Here is a 23,128-nt window from a genome sequence, read left to right as displayed (position 1 = left end):
TGAAGCCGAAGGTGAAGGCATCAGCCAAGGTCAGCCAGGATAGGAGCTGCAGGGACAGTGCCCAGGCCCTGAGTTCAAGCCTCAAGACCCGTTCTCCCCCCTCCTCGCCCACAACTAATCTCCCCTAAGGTTCATTAGCTGCTGTACTTGGATAAGTAATTTGTCTCCATTGTGCGTGTCATGCAATCCTGGTGGAGCTGTGTTCATAGTAGGTCTGCAAGGAACGTCCATGACTCAATAAAGAAGAGTCCAGGCTGCAAAAATAAAAATAGCAACACACACAGGGCCAGGGCCAGGGCCAGCCTTGGCTATTCTCCTCCTACACACACACACACACACACACACACACACACACACACACACACACACACACACACACACACACACACACATGGATAAGCCTTCCAGCCTCCTGAAGCAAAATCTGTAACCTAATAATGTCAGTCCCAACAGAGGGAATGAATTTGATCCAGGAAAAATACCATCCCTGGCAACCCTGAAGAATATTAAGGTCTTAACAGCCCTCAGTTTAGAATTTTCTTGAAAGGAGAGCTGGAAATAATTACACACCTGTTACTCAAAACTCAGGAGTAAAAAGGAGTTTACATGAGTGTATAAATTACCTTCCCAGCAATATAAATTAGGATTTGAGGCCTGAATGACAACAGTGCAGGCTGAGATTTCCTAGGAAGCCAAGTGGCTGGGGCCCATCCCCAGGCACCTGAGGACCTCAGCTGAGGAGGGAATCTAAAGGCCACTGTCACCAGCCCTGCTGGAAGGTTCCACGGCTCCACAGACCACCCTTGCAGAGGAGTGCTGGCCCCTCAAAGTCCAGCCTGAGCTTTACAGAGAACAAAGCAGTCTTCCTCCCTCTCCTCCAGGCTCTCCTGGACAGAGATTCTCCCAGGGTTTTTTTTTTTTTTGGGGGGGGGTCCAGTCATGGGCCTGAACTCTGGGCCTGGGCGCTGTCCCTCAGCTCTTCAGCTCAAGGCTAGCGCTCTACCACTTGAGCCACAACACCACTTCTGGCTTTTTTCTTTTTGCTTATGTGGTGCTGAGGAATTGAACCCAGGGCCTCATGCCTGCAAGGCAAGTCTCCCAGGGTTTTTTCCAGCTCTAAGTTCACATTATCTACACTTCCCTTACAGATGTCTGGAGACTGTCTCCTGTGGTTCGAGCTACCATGATGATAGGGTACTTGAGGTGGGCTGGTTTAGAAGACATGGAAGTTTCTTTCTCCAGCATTCAAGGTCAAGGGCAAACTTGCTGCACCAGGCCATGGCAGAAGATGCCAGATCAGAGAGCAGGATGGAGGTGAACCTCAGCCTCAGGAGCCCTCCTGCCATACCTGACCCACTCTGCTCCATGGTAGCAGCATTTAACCACACCACAGAGCCACTCTCCTCACTTGGGATTCAGTTCCCACCTTCAAACCTCAGCCATGACACCAACTGCCTCTGGTCATACTCATGGCAAGCATGGACCAACCAGTTTGGAATCCCAGACAGTCTTTGCAAGAGCTTCGGAGTCTGCAGAGGCATTTCCACTGGCCCTCCTTGGGTCTGTAGGAGACATTCACATTGGTCCTCCTTGGGTCTGCAGGAGAAATGCCCATTGGCCCTCCATGGGTGAGCAAGAGGTATTCCCATTGGCCCACCTTGGGTCTGCAGAGGCATTTTTATTGGCTCCTCTTGGGCACACACCCATCTCCTGCACCAATCACTCTTTTTTTGTTGTTTATTTATGTGGTACTGAGGAATGGAACCCAGGGCCTCATGCAGGCTAGGCAAGTACTCTACCACTTAGCCAATTTCCCAGCCCCCAATCACTCTTTTTTTTTTCATTAAAAACTAATTTTTTATTGTGAAAATACTGTATAGAGGCAAGATACTGTAGATGGGCAACATAATGAGTACATTTCTTATCAAGCATTGTAGCCTCCTCCTTTGTTTCCTCTTCTCATCCCTTCCCATCCTCCCCCTGCCTCCCCACACAATCCTCCCCGCCGCTCACATGCCCCCCACAAAAGTTGTAAAATTCGTTTTCGACATAACGTCTTGTACATCTCATTGTTGCAATAGGTGCACCTGTATCCCTATTTATTTTTTTCCTTTGCTGTAACTTCTTTTTTTTTATTTTTTTATTTTTTATATTTTTTTGTAAACACACTGTACAGAGGGGTTACAATTAAATGAACAGGATAATGCGTACATTTCTTATCAATCATTGCAGCTTCCTGCTTTGTTTACCCTTCACATCCCTTCCCAGCCTCTCCCCCCACCCCCCCACCCAATCCTCCCAGCCTCCCCCCCAAAACAATGTTGTAAAGCTCGTTTTCGCCATGAAAACTTGTACTTCTCATTGTTGCAACAGGTCCACCTGTATCCTTAAACGACTTGTTTTTCCCCATCTCCACTACAAGTTATACTGACATCAAATATAGTGAAAGCAGGGGTTATATTGTGGGAGAGGGACATACAAAGCAACAAAGAGATAATCTTATAAATATGTTAGAAACAAATTCATGAAAGAAAAAAACATTAAAATACATATCTAAGGGTTCATTTTCCTAACATCACATTATCTGACCTTTTCCGCTTTACTCATACATATACTAGATATTGCAAATAAGAAAACCATGGGACCTATGTTTCTTTGGGCCTGTCTTACGTCACTTAATATAATTTTTTTCATGGTTTTCCATTTCCTAACAAATGGGGCAATGTCATTCTTTCTGATGGAGGCGTAGAATTCCAATGGGTTTATATACCACATTTTCTTAATCCATTCATCTACTGAGGGACATCTGGGTTGGTTCCATATCTTAGCTATGGTAAATAATGCTGCAATAAACATAGTTGTGCTTGTAGCTTTAGTGTGGTCTTGTTTGTAAACATTTGGGTAAATGCCCCAAAGTGGGATTGCTGGGTCATAGGGGAGCTCTATGTGAAGTCTTTTGAGGAACCTCCATACTGCTTTCCAAAGTGCTTGAACAAGTTTACATTCCCACCACAATGAAGTAAGGTTCCCTTCTGTCCACATCCCCTCCAATATCTGTTGTTAATAGAGTTCTTGATTTTTGCCATTCTAACTGGAGTATCTCAATGTTGTTTTGATTTGCATTTCTTTTATGGATAGGGAGGTTGAGCATGTCTTCATGTGTCTATTGGCCATCCTTCTTTCTTCTTCAGAGAAGTTTATCTTTAAGTCTTTACCCTACTTACTTATTGGGCAGTTGTTTCTTTGAGGATTTGCTGTTGGGGGATTTAATTTTTTGAGTTCCAAGTGTATTTTAGATCTGAGACCCTTGTCTGTTGTATGGCTAGTGAAGATCTTCTCCCAATCCGTGGGCTTTCTATTGTTCTTGCTAGCTATTTCCTTTGCCATGCAGAAGCTCTGCAACTTCATGCAATCCCATTTGTCCAAACTTTCTTTCATTTGTTGTGTTTCCGGTTCTCTATTCAGAAAGTTTCGGCCTGAGCCAAGGAGACCTAGGGTTTCTCCTATTCCATCCTGTAATGTTTTCAGAGTGTCTGCTTTGAGTTCGAGGTCTTTGATCCATTTATAGTTGATTCTGGTGCAAGGTGATATATAAGCATCTAGCTTTAGTTTTCTACAAGTAGTTAACCAATTTTGGCAGCACCATTTACTGGAGAGGCTGTCTTTCTTCCATTCTATTGTTTTAGCTCCCTTATCAAAGATTAGATGGCTATAGGTCTGTAGGTTCATTTCTGGGTTTTCAATTCTATTCCATTGGTCCTGAGGTCTCTTCTTATGTCAATAACAAGCTGTTTTTATTACTTTGGCTTTATAGTAGAGTTTGAAAATTGGTATTGATATTCCTCCAGCAGTGATCTTTCCATTGAGGAGCGTTTTTGCTATTCGGGGTCTTTTATTGTTCCATATGAATTTTTGGATTGCCTCTTCTATTTCCTTGAAGAATGAGGTTGGAATTTTGATAGGTATCACATTAAATTATTTGTAGATAGCCTTGGGAAGTATTGCCATTTTCACAATGTTAATCTTTCCAACCCAGGAGCATGGGAGGTTTTGCATTTTCTAAGTTATGTTTTAATTTCCTTTTTCAAGATTTTAAAGATTTCATCATAGAAGTCCTTCACTTCTTTGGTTAAGTTAATTCCTAGGTATTTCATTTTTTGTGGGGTTATTACAAATGGAGTTGCTTTCCTAATTTCAGCCACACTTCTCTCATTGTTGGCATACAGAAAAGCCATTGATTTTTAGGAGTTAATTTTATACCCTACTACTTTGCCAAAGTTTTGAATCAGCTTGAGTAATTTGTGAGTGGAGTCTATGGGATTCTTTAAATACAAGATCATGTCATCTGCAAAGTGGGAGAGTTTTATTTCTTCTTTCTATATTTGGATCCCCTTCATGTCTGCATCTTGTCTTATTGCTCTAGCTAGGCATTCTAATACTAGATTGAAGAGAATTGGAGAGAGTGGACATCCTTGTCTTGTTCCTGAGTTAAGAGGAAATGGCTTTAGTTTTTCACCATTAAGTATAATGCTGGGTGTAGGTTTTTCATATACAGCCTTTATTGTATTGAGGAATGTTCCATGGATTACTAATATTTCCAAAACCTTCATCATAAATGAGTGTTGGATCTTGTCAAATGCTTTTTCTGCATCTATTGAGATAACCATGTGGTTCTTATTCTTGCTGTTGTTGATGTGATGAATAATATTAATTGATTTTTGTATATTGAACCAGCTTTGCATCCCTGAAATGAATCCTGTTTGATCGTGGTTTATGATTTTTTGGATGAATTGTTGAAGTCCATTGGCCAAAATTTTATTGAGAAGTTTTGCATCAATGTTCATCACCCCAATCACTCTTGAGAGGGGCTGGAGTGCTGTGATTGTCTGGGCTTATGTCACATGCCCCTCACTGGTGATGCTGGTGATGGGAAGAATCGTTTTGTACCACCACAAAGGTGAAGAAATGGGACAGGACAACACTCAGAGGAAATGGGGCTCGTCCTGAGGCAATGGCCAACCCAGGTGCTCGGAGCATCAGTGAAGAAGGAAGCACAGGCCTCTGCCCTGTGGCAGGTTCCTTTCCCCTGCCATGGCCACAACCTGGGGCCTGCCTGGTCTGAGGCAGCCAGTCTCTTTCCCAGGTATCCTGGTGAGCCAGAGAGTAGCCCTGAGCTTGGGCAGTGGTCTGTGACCTTCAGCAGATCCCCAGGATGCCCCGGGACAGAGCCATGTGGAAGTCCATCCAGTTAAGCCCAAGGTCCTTCATGCATTGCCAGTGGAAGGGCAGACTGTGGTGTGAACTTTCCTGGGAAGCTCTCCACAGAGCTGGGGGCCTGTGAGCTGGGTTGAAAGGGGCAGACTGGACGTCTTACTAGGGGTTACTTACAGAGCAGGAGACAGCTATGAGCCCCTGGCCTGTGCCATCCAGAGACTCATTACCAGGACCCTGGAAGACAGACACCCATATACTACCACCCCCAAATTCTCCTGTCACTCTGTCTTTAACAGAAATCTAGGTCAGAGCACCACCTAGTGTCATGCCCGCAGAGTAGCTGCAGGTGAAATACTGGATGGCCTTCTTGCACCCTGCTAGCTGTCACCCAGGATCCAGCCAAGGGAAGGAGGTCTTGTGTGCTGCAGTTCACCTGGTCCAACAGCTATGTAATGGCTTGCTACAAGATGGCGTTACTCCAACTTCAGCAAGGACCTATCCACCTAGAGATCAGTGCTGTGACCTGGAGCTCAGCAGTCCTCATGGATGAACAAACCCCTGAGGGTTCACCTAGCCTCACAGAATGACCTCTCTGGGAAGAGAAGGCTGGATGGTGAACCCAATTTCAGAGGTGCAAGATAAGCAGAGCTTAGTTAAGGTCATGCCAAGGACATGACTGCAGTGAGACTAGATTCCTTCCTGAAACCCATCTGCAAAACGGGAGAGGAGCTGAGCACATCAGGGAACTCCTGTTATCCCGTTTACAGAGAAGACATAGGTAGAAGGATCTCAGTCGGAGGCTGACACTGGGCAAAATTTCAAGGACTTTCTGAAAAAGTATTTATAGCAGCTGGGCACTGGTGGTTCAAGCATTTCATTCTAGCTAATCAGGAAGCTGAGATCTGAGGATCATGTTTCAAAGCCAGCCCGGGCAGGAAAGTCCATGAGCTCTTAACTCCAATGAACCACTAGGAAGCCAGAAGTGGTGCTGTGGCTCAAGTGGTAGACTGCTCAACTTGAGCTGAATAGCTGAGGGACAGTCCCCAGGCCCAGAGTTCAAGCCCCACAACTGACAATACAAAAAACAAAAAAACTTAATGAAAACTGTTGCTGGTGTTCCAGTGCTTCTCGCCACCATCCCCAGACTTCAGCCCACCAGTCCCTAGAGAGATACCAATTATCTCCCAAGGAGGATGTGAAGTGTTCAACATGCTCTCTCCTAAATGACATGAATCTTTAACATATTATACCTAAAAAATAAATTCATATAGCACTTTTCTGAGAAAAAGAAATGCCCCAAGTTTGAATCGATGGATGGATGGATTGTGTACAGATGGAGAATGAATGGATGGATGAACAGATAGTAAAGAGGGGGATAAGGGATGGAGGGTAGAAAGATGGATGATAGATGAATTGATGAGTGGGTGAATGTATGGATGGGTGGATTGTGGATGGATGAGATGGATGATGGATAGATTATGGGTGGGTGGATGGATGATGTGTAGATAGTGGATGGGTGAATGGATTATGGATGACTGACCAGTAAAGGGGATTGGATTAATGATGAATGCATGGGCGGATGGACAGATGGTGGAGAGATGGATGAGGAATGGATGGTTAGATATATGGATAATGGATGAATTGACGGGAGGTAGATGGAAATATATTTGGTCTTTGCTCCTCCTAGCACAGAACTTCAAAAATCTTCTTCAAGAAGATATTAAATTGAATCATATTTTCAGGATGAGATTCTTGCTAAGCTATCTTGACAGGATTCTTGCTAAATCTAGGTGATGTAAGGATGAGCGAGCTACCTGGAGAGACTTCAGAAAAGCCCCTAAACTTTGGTGCCATTGGGTTATTATGGGGGAGCACTGCCACCTAGTGTCAACAGAGGTGAACAGCAGGAGCCTGAAGAGACCATGAAATGGTCAAAGGAGGGTGGTTGCCAAAATGCAAAAACTCAACAGAGAAACCACAGATCAAAACAGCTGCATAGATCAACTAGACTTAACAGACTTCTACCGAACATTTCACCCAGCAGCATCAGAATACACATTTTTCTCAGCAGCACATGGAACGTTTTCTAAAATAGACCACATTTTAGGCCACAAAGCAAACTTGTCTAAATTCAGAAACATAGAAGTTATACCTTGCATACTCTCTGACCACAAGGGAATAAAATTAGAACTCAACACCAAAAGCCACCAAAGAAAGTCCAGGATCACTGAACAACACACTGCTGAATCATGAGTGGGTCATGGAAGAGATTAGAAAGGAAATTCAAATGTTCATGCTATTCAACAAAAATGAACACACAAATTACCAGCTCCTCTGGGACACAGCAAAGGTAGTACTCAGAGGCAAGTTTATAGCTCTGAGCTCCTACATCAACAAATTGGACAGATCGGAAACTAACAATTTAATGCCACATCTAAACCTCCTTGAAAAAGAGCAGCAAGATAAACCCCAATCCAGTAGATGGAAAGAAATAATCAAAATTAAATCAGAATTAAATGAATTAGAATCCAAAAAAACTATAGAAAGAATCAACAAAACAAAGAGTTGGTTCTTCGAAAAACTTAACAAAATTGACAGACCCTTAGCAAACCTTATCAGAAAAATTAGAGAACACACCCAAATTAATAAACTCAGAGATGAGAATGGAAACATCACCACGGAAACAACCAAGATTCAGAACATAATAAGGGAATACTTCTCCAAAATTTATGCTAATAAGTTTGAGACTTGACAGAAATGGACCTTTTCCTAGCAAATATTGACATGGCAAAACTAAACCAAGATGAGTTAAACTATCTTAACAGGCCCATATCAAGCATTGAAATAGAAACAGCAATAAGAGACCTCCCAGCTAAGAAAAGTCCAGGACCAGATGGTTTGACAGCGGAATTTTACAAGGCCTTCAAAGCAGAGCTCACACCAATACTCCTAACTCTTCAATGAAATGGAAAGAGAAAGCTCACTACCGAACATATTCTATGAAGCCATCATAACCCTCATTCCAAAACCAGGCAGGGACTCATCAAAGAAAGAGAACTATAGACCCATTTGTTTGATGAACATTGATGTAAAACTTCTCAACAAAATTTTGGCCAATCGACTTCAACAACTCATCCAAAAAATCATACACCACTATCAAACAGGATTCATTTCAGGGATGCAAAGCTGGTTCAATATACGCAAATCAATTAATATTATTCATCACATCAACAGGAGCAAGAATAAGAACCACATGCTTATCGCAAAAGATGCAGAAAAAGCATTCGACAAGCTCCAACACCCCTTGATGATGAAGGTTTTGGAAAAATTAGGAATCCATGGAACATTCCTTAATACAATAAAGGCTGTATATGACAAACCTACACCCAGCATTATACTCAGTATTGAAAAACTAAAGCCATTTCCTCTTAACTCAGGAAGAAGACAAGAATGCCCACTCTCTCCAATTCTCTTCAATCTTGTATTAGAATGCCTAGCTACAGCAATAAGACAAGATGCAGACATAAAGGGGATCCAAATATAGAAAGAAGAAATAAAACTCTCCCTCTTTGCAGATGACATGATCTTGTATTTAAAGAATCCCATAGACTCCACTCACAAATTACTCAAGCTTATCCAAAACTTTGGCAAAGTAGCAGGTTATAAAATTAACCCCCAAAGATCAATGGCTTTTCTGTATGCCAAAAATAAAAAAAAGTGTGGCTGAAATTAGGAAAGCAACTCCATTTGTAATAGCCCCACAAAAAATAAAATACCTAGGAATTAACTTAACTAAAGAAGTGAAGGACCTCTATGATGAAAACTTTAAAATCTTGAAAAAGGAAATCAACGCAGAACTAAAAAAATGGCAAAGCCTCCCATGCTCCAGGATTGGAAAGATTAACATCGTGAAAATGGCAATACTTCCCAAGGCGATCTACAAATTCAACGCAATACCTATCAAAATTCCAAATTCATTCTTCAAGGAAATAGAAGAGGCAATTCACAAATTCATATGGAACAATAAAAGACCCCGAATAGCAAAAACGCTCCTCAATGGAAAGAACACTGCTGGAGGAATATCAATACCAAATTTCAAGCTCTACTATAAAGCCATAGTAATCAAAACAGCTTGGTATTGGCATAAGAACAGACCTCAGGACCAATGGAATAGAATTGAAAACCCAGAAATGAACCTACAGACCTATAGCCATCTAATCTTCGAAAAGGGAGCTAAAACAATAGAATGGAAGAAAGACAGCCTCTTCAGTAAATGGTGCTGGCAAAATTGGTTAACTATATGTAGAAAACTAAAGCTAGATCCTTATATATCACCCTGCACCAGAATCAACTCCAAATGGATCAAAGACCTTGAACTCAAAGCAGACACTCTGAAAACATTACAGGATGGAATAGGAGAAACCCTAGGTCTCCTTGGCTCAGGCCGAAACTTTCTGAATAGTGACCCGGAAACACAACAAATCAAAGAAAGGTTGGACAAATGGGATTGCATAAAGTTGCAGAGCTTCTGCAGGGCAAATGACATAGCTAACAAGATCAATAGAAAGCCAACAGATTGAGAGAAGGCCTTTACTAGACATACAACGGACAAGGGTCTCATATCTAAAATATACTTGGAACTCAAAAAATTAAACCCCCCAACAACAAATCCTCAAAGAAACAACTGCCCAATAAATAAGTGGGCAAAAGACTTGAAGAGAAACTTCTCTGAAGAAGAAAGAAGGATGGCCAATAGACACATGAAGAAATGTTCAACATCCCTAGCCATAAAAGAAATGCAAATCAAAACAACATTGAGATATCACCTCACTCCAGTTAGAACGGCAAAAATCAAGAACTCTAACAACAACAGATGCTGGAGGGGATGTGGACAGAAAGGAACCTTATTTCATTGTTGGTGGGAGTGTAAACTTGTTCAACCACTTTGGAAAGCAGTATGGAGGTTCCTCAAAAGACTTCACATAGAACTCCCCTATGACCAAGCAATCCCACTTTTGGGCATTTACCCAAATGTTTACAAACAATACCACACTAAAGCTACCAGCACAACTATGTTTATTGCAACATTATTTACCATAGCTAAGATATGGAACCAACGCAGATGCCCCTCAGTAGATGAATGGATCAAGAAAATGTGGTATATATACACAATGGAATTCTATGCCTCCATCAGAAAGAATGACATTGCCCCATTTGTTAGGAAATGGAAAAACTTGGAAAAAATATATTAAGTGAAGTAAGCCAGGCCCAAATAAACATAGGACCCATGTTTCCCTTATTTGTAATATCTAGTATATGTATGAGTCAAGCAGAAAAGGTCAGATAATGTGATGTCAGGAAAATGAACCCTTAGATATGTATTTTAATGTTTTTTTTCTTTCATGCATGTGTTTCTAATGCATTTATAAGATTATCTCTTTGTTGTTTTGTATGTCCCTCCCCCACAGTATAACCCCTGCTTTCACTATATTTGATGTCAGTATAACTTGTGGAGGAGATGGGGGAAAACCAGTTGTTTAATGATACAGGTGGACCTGTTGCAACAATGAAAAGTACAAATTGTCATGTCCAAAATGAGTTTTACAATGTTGGTCCAGGGGGGGTGGAAGGGGGGGAAGGAGAAGGATTGGGATTGAGGAGGAAGGGGGAGGCTGGGAAGGGATGTGAAGGGTAAACAAAGGAGGAGGCTGCAATGCTTGGTAAGAAATGTACGCATTATCCTGCCCATGTAATTGTAACTCCTCTGTACAGTATGTTCACAAATAAAATAAAATAAAATTAAAAAAAAAATCCAATGAAACACTTCTTGCCATGTTTTTGGGGTGTGTGTGTGTGTGTGTGTGTGTGTGTGTGTGTGTGTGTGTGTGTGTGTGTGTGTGTGTTTGTGTGTTCTGAGACTTGAACTCAGAGCATAGGTGCTCTTCCTGAGCTTTTGTGTTCCAGACTAGTGCTCTATCATTCAGGCCACAGCTCCACTTTCAGCTTCTTTGAGTGGCTAATTGGAGAAGAGTCTCACAGGTGTTCCTGCGCAGGCTGGCTTTGAACCGTGATCCTCAGATCTCGGCATCCTGAGTAGCAAAGATGACAGGAATGAACCATCAATGCCTTGCTTTTGCCACCTTTTAATATTTGCAACTGGTTACATTTTTTTTACTTTGTTAACTTAGAGGTGATATACAGTGAGATTACATTTACATACGCCAGGTAATAAGTGCATTTCCTTTCACAGAGTATCATCTGTTTCCCTCATCCTCTTCCATTCCCTCCCTTCTATCTGCACCCACGAGTTGCATAGTTTGCTTTCATCCATGTTTAGTACACTCCACTGCTGCACTTTTTCACCCTTTTTCCTCAGATTCTATGCCCTCCCCTCCCTTTCCACAGATGTTCATGTGAATACACTATCTATAAGGTAAAGAACACAGAGTCATCATATAAATAAAAAAACTAAGAAAAAAGTTAGTTTTCCATCTCTTTGGAGTTCATTGCAGTATGTGTATTATATAAATAAAAAGAGGTGCTTGGGTAATACACCTTTGTGATTCTCTCCTAAGGCGATCCTCTTTTGGTCTCACTGTATGTGAGTATCTAGAATTCTGTATAATTTGTCATATACCAGTGTGTTTCAGATCTAACCCACATATCAGGGAGAATATGAGCTATTTGTCTCTGTAATCTTGGCTTACCTCACTTAACATAATTTGTTCTAGTTCCATCCATTTCCCTGCAAATGATATTATTTTCTTCTTTCTGATGGTTATGTAAAATTCCATTGTAAACAAGTACCACTTTCGTTGTTGTTGCTGTTGTTGTTGTTGGTGGTGGTGGTCATGGGGCTTGAACTCTGGGGCTAGATGCTGTTCAGCTCAAGGCTAGTACTCTTACCACTTGAGCTACTTCCAGCTTTCTGGTGGTTTATTTGAGATAAGAGTCTCATGGACTTTACTGCCTGGGCTGGCATTTGCCACGCCGACCCCAGTAGAGTCTGCTTAGCATGGGAAACCATCTATCAGACCATGATAGGGGCCTCGAGACCTATCTCTGAGTTTTGGGACTTCACCGAAGTCTATCTCAGAGAATGGGGCTTTACAGAAACCTATCTCCAAGTTTTGGGACTTCACCGAAGTCTACCTCGGAGAATAGGGCTTCTAAGAGGCCTACTCCTGGGAAAAGGCTGGCAAAAACCCCTGGAAAAGATGTGTTTCTGCCTATCTTTTCCTCATAAGAGTGCCTATTAATCTTTTACTGTTTCTACTGCTCATTGTACTTACTCATTGTCAACGTTCCCTTATTCAAAGCTCTTTAAGAGTGTTGACGACTCCAATATCTGATGAGTGTCTTAAAAATATGACTAACTCACCAGAGTTAAGTGCTACCCTGAAACCCCTCTTATGGAGGCTAGTAGACAAGTTATAAGTAAATATAAAAGTATTGGGGGTTTCACAAAGTCACTCCAGCAGAAGGAATTGTAAGAAATTTACAAAAAGTTGTAGGTGCGGCTAGAACAGAAAGAATGTATGGCAATTGCTGAGATAACTACTTAGGAGAAAGAACTTCCTCATTTACTAAGAGACTTGCTAAATCTAAGTCTCCTTGGTGCTTACTATTAAAGAAGAAACAGGAAAGATCTTAATGGGACAGTTAAGGCCTCTATAGAAAAAAGTAGTGGTTAATTGGTGACAATCATCGAAACCCATTGTATTTCTTAAAAATAGAGGTAAATCTGGAAACAAGTGCCTATCAGGCGACCAGTTGGTGACCACCCAAGGACGAAGCCCTGCAGCAAGGTTGTGTAACCTTTTGCCCTTTCAGGCGACCAGCTGGTGACCGCCCAAGAATGAAGCCCTGCAGCAAGATTATGTAACCTTTTGCCCTTTCTTATGGAGACTTTTGCTATAAAAGTTTGTTATCCTCTGCATTAAATCGCACTCAGCACTCAGCATCCACTCCTAATGTGTGTGAGTTGTCTGTTTGCCATCTCCCCGTCCTATTCCAGGTTCCTCCCCTAGGTATCCTCCGTCGTCCCGACAGAACCCGGTCCGCGGCAGGCATTGAACTGTGATCCTCAGATTTCAGCCTCCTGCATAGCTAGGATTACAGGCATGAGCCACCAGCACGCAGCACCACATTTTTTTGATCCATTCATCTATTGTGGAGCATCTGGGCTGTTCCCATATCTTAGCTATTGTGAATAGTGTGGCATTAAACATGGATGTGCAGGTGTCCTAATCATGATGTTCAGGGTAGATGCTGGGTATGGCTGGGTCATAGGGAAGGTCTACATTTAGTTTTTTGAGGAACCTCCAGATTGCTTTCCAGAGTGGTTGTATTAATTTACATTCCCACCAGAAGTACTGTAAGGTTCCTTTTCCCCACATTCCCCGCCCCCCCCCCCCCCGCCTCAGCATTATTTGTTGTCCAAATTCAGAATATTGGCCAGAATAACCAGGGGTGAGATGATATCTTGGTGTTTTTTTTTTTGTTTTTGTTTTTTGGCCAGTCATTGGCTTGAACTCTGGGCTTGAGCACTGTACCTCAGCTCTTCAGTTCAAGCCACAGTGCCACTTCTGCCTTTTTCTGCTTAAGTGGTGCTGAGGAATCGAACCCAAGGCCTCATGCATGCCATTCAAGTACTCTACCACTGATCCACCTTCCCAGCCCATAGGGCGGTTTTGATTTGCATTTCCTTTATGGCAGGAGGTGATGAGCATTTTATCTATGGACAGGGATGATGAGCATTTCTTCCTGTATTTCTTTGCTATTCTTACCTCATCTGAAATTTCCTCTTTTGCTTCCTTGCCCATTTAGTGATTAGTATATTAGGTTTAACAGAGGTTGGTTTCTTGATCTCCTTGTATTTTTTTGGCTATTAAGCCTTTGTCTGATGTATTTCTGGTAAAGATCTTCTCTCAGTCTGCTAGCTGTCTTTCTAGGTGAATAACCATGTGCAGAAACTCTTTTATCTTGATGTAATCCCACTTATCAAGTCTCTCTCCTCTCTGTTGTGCCCCTGGGACTTTATCCAGGAAGTTTCTGCTGTACTTGTAAGTTGTAATATGTTACATTTCTTTAAAGACCCAAGCAAAGTCTTTTAAAAATGCAAACCTTGTTCTTGTTTTCATTTTGTATTTTGAGAGGATGTTTTGTTATGTAGCCCAGGCAGACCTCAAACTCATGATCCTCCTGCCTCAACCTCCCAAGTGTTAGAATTTCAGACGTGTTCACACCTAGCTCCCCAGATATTCCTAGGCAGGACAAGCCAGTGGTTTAGAAGGAGGTCTCTTGATTTGGGTTTGTTTGGTGGTTTCACAAAATATGAAGTCAGGCATGGTGGAGCATGCCTATAATCCCAGGAACCCAGAGGTGGTGGAGGAATTTAAAGCCAGCCTGGGGCTGGTAATGTAGCTCAGTAGGAGAGCACCTGCCTAGCATGCCTGGAGTTCTGGGTTCAATTTCCAGCACTAAAACAAAAAAGATAAAAAAGAGATCTAAGTGTTTGCAAGTAGAATGTGTCTTAAAGTTGTAAAGTGCTAGCTTTGAGCACAAAAGCTCAGGGACAGCACCAGGCCCCAAGTTCAAGCCCCACAACTGACTAAAAATAAATAAAAAATAAATAAAAACAAATCAAGCCAGCTTGGACTAACTGAACATTTCAATCCAGTTTCTATACCCCAGTTGGGACCAAAAGGTTTGTTGTTGTTTTGTTTGTTTTCTTTGTTCATTTGTCTTTACCAGTCCTGGGGCTGGAACTCTGGACCTGGGTTCTATCCATGAGCCTCTCTGTGCTCAAGGCTAGCACTCTACCACTTGAGCCACAACACCACTTCTGGCTTTTCCTTAGTGGCTTATTAGAGATAAGACTCTGAAGGACTTTCCTGCCCAAGCTGGCTTCCAAACATGATCCTCAGATTTCAGCCTCCTAGAGTAGGTAGGATTACAGGCGTGGGCAACTGGCGCTTGGCTTCAAGGATTTTTCGTTTTGTTCAATGAGATTGCATAATATCAAGAGTGGTAGTACATGCCTGAAGTATCAGCAACTCAGGGGACCAAGGTATAGTAATATTTAAACTCAAGAATTCTATGGCCTAGCCTAGACATCATAGGAAGATCCCTTCTCAAAAGAAAGAGCTTCAGGGTGTACCCATGTCTGACACTGGGTATGGAATGAGCCAGGCTGGTGAGCTACATGGATGGTGTATGTCTACTCTTCTAGACTCAGTGCCCCTTCCCCTTCATTTCATCCTGAAATGCATTAGCTAAACTCAAATGCTCCTGACATCACTAACAGCATGTCTAGCAGCAAGGGACCAACTTAGACTCCTAAATACTTTAGGATAGCACCCAAAGAGGAGATCCAAATGCTCAACATCAGAAAGTCCTTTTTTGTGCCAATCTTGGGGCTTGAACTCAGTGCCTGAGTGCTGTCTCTGAACGTTTTTTTTTCTTATGTTTTGGCTGGTGCTCTACCACTTCTGGCTTTATGGTGGTTGATTGAAGAGAAGAGTCTCACTTTGGTTCCCCAGCTGGCTTCAGGCCATGATCCTCAGATCTCAGCCTCCAAAGTAGCTGGAATTCCAGGAGTGACCTGGCAGCTCCAGACTGAGCATCAGCAATTCTTAAGACACTTCCTCTCCTGGGGGACTCCCTCGCCAGATGTTAGCTGTAGCCACAAACCAAACAAGCAAACCCCATTCCTCCCCCTGTATGCGCCTCATAAATATTTTATGGAGCTGTTCAATTGCAGAACGATGTAGACAATTAACCTCCATCCTGGTTTTATTAAGGGAAGATGTTGCAATTGCAAGAACAGAGCGGGTTCAGGAGGCAGGGCCGCCAAGCCCAGGGGACAGGCTGAACAGGTGCACACAGGCTGGTGGCTCGTGGCTAATGGGCTGCTGGCATCTGGCCCTCAGAAGGCTGGCACGCAGCTCTGGCAAAAGTAATGGACAAGCTGGACTGAGCCACCTCCCCACGTAAGATGGGTGAAGGTGAGTTCACCCCCAGTGGGGTTTGAGTCATAAAAGTCTGCCTTGTTGCCATTCTGGCATAAACTCGTGCTGGCACACATCCCTTCCCCCCATGCACATGCAACTTCATGTCAGATGTATCTACAGGGAAGGGGAGGGAGAGGGAGAGAGAGGAGGGGGGAGAAAGGTGGAGAAGTGGAAGGAAGGAGGAGAAAGGAGAAGGAAGGGAAGGGAGAGGAGAGGAAGAGAGGAAAAGAGGGAGAGGAAGAGGGGAAAAAGGAAGAGGGAGACAGGGGAGAGGCAGAGGAGGGAGAGGGAAAAGAGGGAGTGAGAAAAACAAGAGGGAGGGAGTTAAAAGAGAAACAGAGAGAGGGAGAAGGAGATAGAGGAGAGGTAGAGAAGAGAAAGGGAAAGAGGGAGGGAGGGAGAAAGAAGAGAGAAGGGGAAAGAGAGAGAGGAAGAAAGAAGACAGGGAGAGAGGAAAAGGGAGGGAGGGAGAGAGGGAGGGAGAGAGAGGAAGGGAGAGAAAGGGAGGGAGGGAGGGAGGGAAGTAGAGGGAGGGAAGGAGAGAAAGGGAGACAGAGGGAGAGGAGGAGGGAGTAGGCACAAAGGGAGAGAAGAGAGGAAGAGAGAGGGAGCAAGGGAGGGAGGGACGGAAAGAGGGAGGGAGAAGAGGAAAAGAGACGGAGAGAGGGAGAGGGAGAGGGAGAGGAGAGAGGGAGGAAGAGAGAGGAAGAGGACTTGAGTCCCTAGAAAGCTGAGCTCTGAGCCAGGCCAGCTGGGAACCCAGCCCCTCTCGCTGTAATTTGCATAGGTGTCCGTTTTCCTAGCAACAGTCTCTGATTGGCCCCAGCCCTGTCTGTCTGCCCACCGCCCTCCCCTCCCCTAAGGCAGGGCTCATAAGGGTGACTGACAAAGAAACTGGGAGGCCCAGCCCTGCCCCAGAGTCCTGGATGCAATCACCAAGAATCCAGCCAATTCCGCAGGATGCAGCACCTCCTCCTGGCTGTCTCCTTTTGGTCGAGCAAGGGTCTGGATGTGGGGGGAAGGAGGCGCCTCCCTTCCTGCTTGGCCCAGGTTGGAGTGAGGCTTTTTGGGAGGCCCAGCGGGGAAGCTCAGCCAGGGAGGCCAGGCAGGGGAGAGGAAGAAGAGGGGGACTTTGCTGCGGTTCCAGAGGCAGAAGTCGGGGGCCTGGACTCCCACCATGCCCTCGACCTGGGATGAGCAAGTGAGGCAGTGACAAGCAGAACCAGGACCACCGGAACAGGGGCAGTGGAGAAAGAAGGTCCACGTCAAAGCCCCTCTTGAAAACCTCTTCCCATCAAGCCAAGGGCACGAGACACTTCTCCCAGTCCGGGACAACTAGATGGCTATCTGCTATTAGAAGTGTGTTTGTGGGGGGGTGGAATTCCTGGGCCAAGCTTGGTAGCACATGCCTTTAATCCCAGTTACCATTGAGGAAAAGGGTACTAATGCTCCCCAAGCCAAAGCAGGAGACCCTATCTGAGAAAGAATCTCAAATAAAAAATGGCTGGAAGAATGGCTCAAGTGGCAGAGCAACTGCCTAACAAGCAAGACATCCTCAGTTCAAACCAACAAAGCAAAAAAAAAGTCTGTCACATATGATCTCCTGGTTCCACCCTCTTCTTACCCTGTCAACCCTTTCCTGATGCACCCATATAGTTCTGCAGTTCAAGAACACTGCTTCAGCACCCAGAGCAGACACAAAGACACTGGCTGTGTTCAAGGCCAGCTGCCAGGTGCTCATCCAAATCCACACTTTGGAAAGATGACCACAGCCATCGTTCCTCTCCAAAAGTGGCTGTGGGGTTGCTGTCCGCTCAGAACTGTCTGCAGCTTTACAGACCCATGCCACACTTAAGACACAGACCACTGCTTTCCCTTCAGGACTTGATGGCACCTGGCTTTGCTTTTTATTTACCTTGACCAAGACCCAATTCCCAGGCTGGGAATTCAGTCTCTTCCCGTCTCTTCCTCAAAAATTGGTTTGACCTGAAGCTTTGAAAATATTAGAGGAAACACTTCAAGACCACCAGGTAGGTGTGGTGACTTCTGCCTGGAATCCTGGCTACTTGGAGGCTAAGAACAGGAAGACTAGACAGAAAAGTTCAAGATATCCTACCTTAACCCATAGCAGGGTACAGTGGCATATGCCTGTCATCTCAAGCTACATGAGAGGCTGAGATTGGGAGGATCATGGTTCCAGGCCAGTCAAGGCATAAATAAATAAATAAATAAATAAATAAATAAATAAATAAATAAATAAATAAATGCCCTCAAAACTCCATCTGTACAGAGGGAAGTGGAATGGGGCAGCCTGTTCCTGTGGTTCCAACAACAACTAAGCACCTAAAGCCGCCAGGACATGGGGAATGGAAAGCCTGCCCTATAAACAATAAGGAAAAAATAAAGATGGAGGTGTAGCTCAGCAGTATTATGCCAGCTTAGTAAGTATGGATCTCTGAGCTCAAACACAAGCACAGAGGAGGGGGCAAATGTAGGCACAGGCAATAATTTCCTAAGGACTCTCATAGCTCAGGAAATAAAAGCAAGAACTAACCGGGTACCCGGTGGCTCACACCTGTAATCCTAGCTACTCAGGAGGCTGAGATCTGAGGATCATGGTTCAAAGCCAGCCCAGGCAGGAAAGTTCATGAGACTCTTACCTCCAACTAATCACCAGAAAACCAGAAGTGATGCTGTGGCTCAAGTGGTAGAATGCTTGCCTTAAGCTGAAAAGCTCAGGGACTGTGCTCAGGCCCAGTATTGAAGCCCCACCACCTACACACACACCCTCCCTCCAAAAAAGCAAGGACTAACAATTGGGATTGCATCAAATTAAGAAGCCACAGAGCTGGTTTGTTTTTGTACACCTGTAATCCCAGCACACAGACTAAGGAAGTATTGGGTAACCTAGTAAGATCCTGCCTCTAGAAAGAGGTAAGCTTTCAGAGCAAGCAAGGCCTGCTGACACCTGGTTTGAACAAAGAATAAATCTCTGTTATTTAAAGTCACCAAGCCCATGAGAATTGGCTGTGGCAGGCTAGAAAAGTACTACTATCCCCTACCGTCTCCCTCTCCTCGGGTGTCATGCCTTGTTGATTCTCTGTGTCACCTTGACTGGGCCACAGGGTGCGCAGATATGTGGTTTCTGGCCTCCCTACGAGTTTCTGGATGGCATTGGCATTTAACTTGGTGGGCAGAGTACAGCCAGGTTGGGCTATGCAGGTGGACGTCATCCAACCCAAGAATAGAGCACAAAGGTGGAAGAAGCTTGATTCTCTCAGCCTGCCAGCTGGAGCTGACACCTAGCTCTTATCCCCTTGGACTGGGACTGGCACCTCTGGCTCCTACAAGTATCAGAGAATCTGAACTCAGGCTGGAATTCACCCTCTGCCTTTCTCAGGTCTCCAACTGACAGATAGCATACTAGATTTCCATAACTCAGGAACAAATTGCTGACGATAACTCTTACTATAAACAGATGCTCCATGCACAGCCTACACCCCGACTTCCCATAGGGTTACATCCCAAGTCTCCCATCAAACATTTTGACAGACTGTAAGTCAAAGATGCCTTTCATCCACCTCCTCCCAGGCATTGTTGCTTAGCAACACAGCACACCACAGTGGGTCCACTGATTTCCCCGGGGATGTGTAAGCTCACTGTCACCACGCAATGTCCTGGACATCACTAGCCAGGGGACCAAGCAAGACCTGGTGAAAGTGAACTGCTCTTGTCTTTGTCCCATGGTGGGATAGTGCCATTGAGAGTTCAGCCATCATAAATCAAGGACTGTCCACTCACCTACAGATCCATCCTTTGCATCGCCAAGGAAGATGACATAGATCTCATCTAAACAACAAACACAACTGCTACAGCAGGGAGAGGGCCTTCTCTGCTCCCCAGGAGGATGGCTGTGGCTGAGCCAGGTCATGGGGACAGAGGCAAATGAGAGCTTGTGAGCCCCTGGAACAGAGGCCCATGCCATTCCTTAAGGCTCCTCTCAGTTGTTCACTCCCTAATATCACCATTTTGGATTCAATGTCAACAGATAAATTGGGGAAAAGAGAATCTGGAGACCCTGCCTGTGCCTGTCACACTAACCGGTGGCTCTGCACACTGAGGTCAAGGTGGATCTGCAGACACCAGGAAGGCAGGGCTGGATGGAGGTGTCCTAGTGCTACTTGCTGTTTATATTTGAGGGACAGCTTATAGCCGAAGACCTGTGCTTTTATTATTGGTGTGTGTGTGTGTGTGTGTGTGTGTGTGTGTGTGTGTGTGTGTGATTGGTACATGCACACACACTGGTTCCAGAAGCTTGAACTCAGGGACCCACTCAGCTGCTTGGCTTTCTTGCTCAAGACTGGCATTATAGCATTTGGACCACCCCAGGCCCACAGGCAACCCACCAGGCCACACATAGATGGATCCTTTTCCACTGCAGAGATGGGCCTATGCAAGAGGCAGAGGCCCCGTGTACTCCTTCACCCCAAGACAAGGAATGTCTACTCTGTTTCCTACACCAGGCACCTAAGACTTGAGGAACACAAAATGACCTGTGAGGGCTATAAATCCTTTGATGTTCCTCTCCCCTCAACATGTAGTGAGATAAGGCCCCTCCTCTTCTCTCTCTCTCTCTCTCTCTCTCTCTGTCTCTGTTTCTGTCTCTGTCTCTGTCTCTGTCTCTCTGTCTCTGTCTCTGTCTCTCTGTCTCTGTCTCTCTGTCTCTCTGTCTCTCTGTCTCTCTGTCTCTCTGTCTCTCTGTCTCTCTGTCTCTCTGTCTCTCTCTCTCTCTCTCTTTCTCTCTCTCTCTCGTTGGTCATGTGGCTTGAACTCAGGGCCTGGGCACTGTCCCTGACCTCTTGCTCAAGGCTAGCACTCGGCCATTTTGAGCCACCAGCTCCACTTACACTTTTCTGGTGGTTTATTGGAAACAAAGGGACTTTCTTGTCCAGTCTGGCTTTGAACTGTGATCTTCAGATCTCAGACTTCTGAGGATTACAGGTGTGAGCCACCCATACCCAGCTATGTCCCATCCTTTTGATCCTAGGCTAGCTGCAGCACCAGGTCTGTGCAGGGCAAAGCCATGCTGCGATGCACTGCTAACTCCACTTCTCCTCAAGAACATGCATACTGTAGTCCTGTGCTGCCTTGAAGACCATGTGCTGGAAAGAAATACACACACACACACACACACACACACACACACACACACATACACACACACACCCTGCATATGACCTGAGCCAGCACAGCATGGCAGATGGCTCCAGCCGTTCTACATGCCTCCACCTCCACCCCCAGCCAGTTCCAGCCTCTTGGGGCCTGAAGCAGGTGGCAGAACTACGTGAATAAGCACCTCTGGGATCCTGCCCCACACAAGTACATTGGGGTTCCACTGCTCATGTTTGGGGCTAATCTATGCGAGCAATGATGCTCTCTTTGAGTTCCCTCAGTAATTAAACTTGACCTTCTCAGGGTCACAAGCAAGGCAGGAGTTTGCCTCTGTAAAATTCTAGAACCTTTTATATCATTATGGATCATGGGATCATGTGACTCAGAGAGAGAGAGAGAGAGAGAGAGAGAGAGAGAGAGAGAGAGAGAGAGAGAGAGAGAGAGAGAGAGAGAGAGAGAGAGAGAGAGAGAGAGAGAGAGAGAGAGAACCAGTTAAACACAAAGAGAATAAAAATAAGAGCCAGGCACTAGTGGCTCATGCCTGTCATACTAGCTGCAACTAAGGAGGCTAAGATCTGAGGATCAAAGTCTGAAGCCAGCCAAGGCAGGAAAGTCCATGAGACTCATATCTCCAATGAACCAACAAAAAAAAAATGGAAGTAAGGGATGTGACTCAAGTGGTAGAATACCAATAGAATACCAAAGAAAAAGCTAAGAGACAGTGCCCAGGCCCTTAGTTCAAGCTCTAGGACTGACAAGAAGGTGTAAAAGGAAGAGAGAGAAGGAAGGGGAGGGGAGGGGAGGGGGGAAGGGAGGAGGGGGGAGGGAAGAGAAGGAAAGGGAAGGGAAGCTGCAGCTCTGCGGGACAGGGGCAAATGCATCATGCTGACCACAAAGGGCAGGCCTTGGAGGCCAGAGGCAGCCAGAGAATTCTGTGAAGCCTGTCCCAGGAGGGAAGGAGAGGGGAGGGGAGGGAGGGGAAGTGAGGGAGAAAGGAGAGGAGGGGAAAGAAGGGAGAGGAGGAGAGGGGAGAAGAAAGGAAAAGAGAGGGGGAGGAAAGAAGGGGAAGAAGGAAGAAAAGGGAAGGGGAGAAAGAAGGGTTATAGGAGAGGAGAAGGGAGGAAAAGAAGGGAAGAATGTAAAGGGGCAGCGAAAGGGAGAGAAGAAAAGAAGGTAGAACAGAAGGACTGAGTTGCATGAAGGGAGCTGATAGGAGGAAGGAGAGGGTTGGGCTGCAAATGTGGGGTCAGTGACCTTAGAAATAGAGACACAGTTCAGGCATGGTGGCTAGTATCTGTAATCACAGCTGTGTGAGAAGTGTAGGTTTGGAAGATCTCAATCAAGCAGAAGGGTGAAACCCTACCGGAAAGAAAGTAAGAAAGGAAAGGAGGAAGGAAAGAAGGAAGGAAGGAAAGAAGGAAGGAAGGAAGGAAGGAAGGAAGGAAGGAAGGAAGGAAGGAAGGAAGGAAGGAAGGAAAGAAGGAAGAAAGAAAGAAAGAAAGAAACGGGGCTGGGAAGGTGGCTCAGTGGTAGAGTGCTTGCCTTGCATGCCTGAGGCCCTGGGTTCGATTCCTCAGCACCATATTAAGCAAAAAGAAAAAAGCCGGAAGTGGCGCTGTGGCTCAAGTGGTAGAGCGCTAGCCTTGAGCTGAAGAGCTGAGGGACAGCGCCCAGGCCCAGAGTTCAGGCCCCACGACCAGACCCAAAAAAAAATAAAAAAAATAAAA

General features: G+C 44.9%; 1 pseudogene; it reads left to right on the top strand.

Moving 5' to 3' along the window:
• Nucleotides 1-1,441: 1,441 nt before the first annotated feature.
• Nucleotides 1,442-23,128, top strand: part of LOC138811457 (uncharacterized) — a 66,412-nt pseudogene continuing 44,725 nt past the window's right edge.

The sequence above is a fragment of the Dipodomys merriami genome, unplaced genomic scaffold (assembly GCF_024711535.1).
Source record: "Dipodomys merriami isolate MVZ:Mamm:240054 unplaced genomic scaffold, mDipMer1.0.p SCAF_53, whole genome shotgun sequence".
In the NCBI taxonomy this organism is placed as follows: Eukaryota; Metazoa; Chordata; class Mammalia; order Rodentia; family Heteromyidae; genus Dipodomys; species Dipodomys merriami.
The sequence above is the reverse complement of the archived record's forward strand: the minus strand, read 5'-3'. Positions and strand labels throughout refer to the sequence as shown.